The sequence below is a fragment of the Humulus lupulus genome, chromosome 4 (assembly GCF_963169125.1).
Source record: "Humulus lupulus chromosome 4, drHumLupu1.1, whole genome shotgun sequence".
NCBI classification, from domain to species: domain Eukaryota; kingdom Viridiplantae; phylum Streptophyta; class Magnoliopsida; order Rosales; family Cannabaceae; genus Humulus; species Humulus lupulus.
Window position 1 is genome coordinate 215,479,049 of NC_084796.1, and position 4,042 is coordinate 215,483,090.

The window sequence follows — 4,042 nt, forward strand, 5'->3', positions numbered from 1 at the left end:
ACAATTGCGTTGAGATTCTCCCATATATTCAGTAAGTACTTTGATCACACTAACAATATATTTATCTACTCTTCCATTTATCTTTCAAATTTTTTAAGTCTTTCATATTTTATATGTGTAGAGAGCACAAGCAGATCCTTTTATCTAGTGGTGCTGAAAACCTAGATCAATTATAGAAAAAGGAGTTCCCCATGTGGTTTTACAATAAGCTTTACAATCTTCGACAAGCGGGATCTGCAGAAGCTTCTGAAGAGTTATTCTCCTTAGCAAGCGGCTCCTCTAATATTGTTTCTTCATACACTGGGTGTATTGTCAATGGAGTTCGATTTTTGTGCTATGATAGAGATAAAAATTTGAAAACTCAAAACAGTGGTGTCTTAGTACCCAGAGTAGACAACAAAAGTTTCTACGAGCAATTAGAAGAGGTTATAGTGATGTCATACCTTGCTGGTTGTTCTGTTGTATTATTCAAGTGTAAATGGTTTGATACAGATCCTACCAAGAGTAGGATGAAGAATGAAAATAATATAACTTGAATATTTACCAAGTTCGAGTGGTACAAAGATGACAAGTTTATCTTGGCAACTTAGGCAAAACAAATTTTCTATCTTGATGATTTGAAAAATGACTGGGATTGGAAAATTGTTGAAGAAGTTCATCATAGAAATGTGTGGGACACCCCAGCAGCTGATGAACAGTTGGATCCCATTGAAATAGATGTTATGCATGACACAATATCATCTGATTTCCAATTGTTTGTCGATCTTAGTCCGTTGCCAGAAATCAATTTTTGCCGTAGAGATCAACCGCCATCTATTGTCAATGTAGATACTCCTGTTGATCAAGAGAAAGATGAAGAGGAAGAGGAAGAGGAAATGGTCGATGAAGAGGAAGAGGAGATGGTTGATGAAGAGGAAGAGGAAGAGGAAGAGGAAGAGGAAGAGGAAGAGATGGACTTAGAAGAAGATAATGTAGAAGAAAATGAGAATGATAGTGATAATGAATATTATAGTGATGATTAAGTTGTAATTTTTACATTCAAAGATTGAATGATAATATTATTTATGGATAACCATATTATTTATGTTTATCTTTATTTGTCAACATTTTATTATATGCACACATATATATATATATATCATTATATTTAAATATATTAGATGTCTTCTGCGGTAATGCGACATCACGGAGGTGATGGCGGGGCAGATCCTCCTCGAGATCCAACACATATAGAGGCTGACTATGAGAGAGGTAATTCATGCACTATCTACTGTTTTTATTCATAAATTAACCTTATAACTATAAATGTATAATTTAATATTATGCAATTGTAAAATAATAGTGCATGCAATAAAAAGGCGTGGCATCAACAAAGGGATATCAACCCGAGAGGCTAGGGAGATCAGCCTTCTCATTCGACAATATATCGATCCCGACTATGATCGATGGGATAAAGTACCAAAGGAAGTTAGGGATCGAATATTTCCTCGTCTACAGGTAATTTATTTCTTATCTTTTGTATTTTGTTGAATTTAATGTTAAATTTGACTAATTAACTTAATTTATTTTAATTTAGGATGATTTATTCGATATTGGTCTCACTCGGTATGGGGCAGAACATCGAAGTGGCATTCTTCTCGGCATTCAACGATCTTACGCTGATCGTTACTCAGAATGGAAGAATGATATATCTACTCACATAAAGAAGCATGGTCGGAGACATGCTCCTGATGGTTTGGTAGCAGAAAAATGGAAGAAGGTGCTTGATTATTTTGATCGACCTGAACTGAAGGTAAAATTTCTTTTTAATGTAGTTTTGTTAATATAACATATATATAATTAACACAATGTCATTTTGTAGAGGCGCTCTAAGATTAATGCTGCTAATCGAGCAAAACAAAAACAAAATAGCTTCCAAGGATCGCAGTCTACGCCAGCGCTTCGTTATAAGAAGGTATTTTTTCTTATTAAATTTTTTAAAAAATTCATATATTTTTATTAAATTTCTAAATATTTTTTGTATATTAGCGCAATATGCAAACTGGCCATCTCTCAGGCATTCCAGAAACTTGGATGGATACTAAATATAAAGAAGGGAGAGGTTGGGTCAGTCAAGTAGCGCATGATAACTATGTAAGTAATTGTATATTTTTTTTTATATTTTTCTTACTTTGTAAATTTGCAATAGTTGTATTAAAAATTCAATAATACAGGAAAAGTTGCTGGAGGTACGTCAAACTCAGCAGACACAATCTTCTACGACCACCTCCAATGCGAGTACTGCCACAACTGAGGTGGACGACATTGCCCTTGTTGAGACAGTCTTTGGACGCCGTCGGGGCCATCAGACAGGACTTGGTCGTAGGATTCGCTCGAGCGCGGAACGTGATGTGACTGACACACTTCAACCACCATCACCGCCCCCTACTGCACAAGAGATGCGGGATGTGGTCCAACGTCTCCGAATCGTTGAGGAGTACATGGCTAGACTTGGTGGAGCCTCAGGTTCTGGATCTTCTCAGCCAGGTGATGGTCAGGATTCGACACCTCCTACCCAATAGGATGCTGGAGAACATTATTTATCACTTTATACTTTATGTAATTTGACTTTAGGAAAATATTATATATCACATTCTACTTTATTTAGACTTACTTTGTTTTATTGGAACATTACATTTATAAAATTTTATGATTATTAAATTTCATTAGATTTATTTATGTTTCAATAAAAAAAAATCAAATAAAATATATAATAATTATATAAAAAAAAGCAAATTAAAAAATTTTATTAGATTTATTTATGTTTCAATAAAAAAAAAATATATAATAATTATAGAAAAAAAGCAAATTAAAAAAATATATATCTCTAGTGACAACATATGAGGCCTCTAGCGACGACATAGGGAAGAAGTTGTCGCTAGAGAAAACGCAAATACGGAAATAAGAAGCCATCTAGCGGCGAATTTTATCCGGTTCTAGCGACGACCAATGTTGTCGCTATAACCTCTAGCGACGACAATTATGAAATCGTCGCTAATAAAAACCAATTAGCGACCGGGTTATAGCGACGACAACTAGCGACGACCATGTCGTCGCTAAAGCCTCCAGCGACGACAAATCCCCTTATAGCGATGAAAAAAGTCATCGCTAATACCCATTTTTCCTGTAGTGTTGTCTCTAACCTTGTTCATCTTCTTCTCCATCTTGATTATTCAAAATATACAACCCCTAGGGTTTGAGCAAGGAGGTTATTGGATTCTTGATTGGATTGGATTCTTGATTTTCTATCAAGAAGAGGTATTGAAATCCCTCCCTAAATTTTGTGATTTTTGGTTTTGATGGATAGATTATTAGAGGGATTATGGTTAAAGGGGATTTATGTTTTAGGTAGGAAAAAAATGGGTACTTTGTATTCTTGATATCTTGATGATAATAAGTTGTTTGATTTGCATGAAGGGTATTATGGTTTGATGTATAAAAGGGTTTTGATGTTGATTTTCTATGTATAATGATTAGTGGTAATTATGAATGCAAATATGGGGTTTCGGCCTAGGCATACCTAAGGATCATCTTGATATTTTGTTTGATGTTGTATGATTTTCAATATATTAGATCCATGTTTTAGGACCTATGGGTCTGATTGGTTCGCGATTAGAAAACTGTATTTTTGAAAAGTGGGATTCTGAAATGAAAATCTGAATTTAGTGACTGAAAACATGTTTCCGAAAATGTGATTGGTTTAATGTCAGTAAACTGTTTTTGAGTTTTAAAAAACTGAATCTGTGATTGAGATTAAATTTGAAAATATAACAGAAACTGAATATGTGATTGGTTTAGCTGAAAGTAAAATTTAATTATATTGATAAATTAAAATTTAATAATATTGCATTAATTAAATTCATAACAATATTGCATTGCCATTAACTTTGATTTTTTTTATATTAAAGTTATATTTTTTTAGGACACGATTGATTAGTGATTTAAAAATTGTATTTTGAAAAAGTATGATTCTGAAAAAAGAATGTAGATTTAGTGTCTGAAA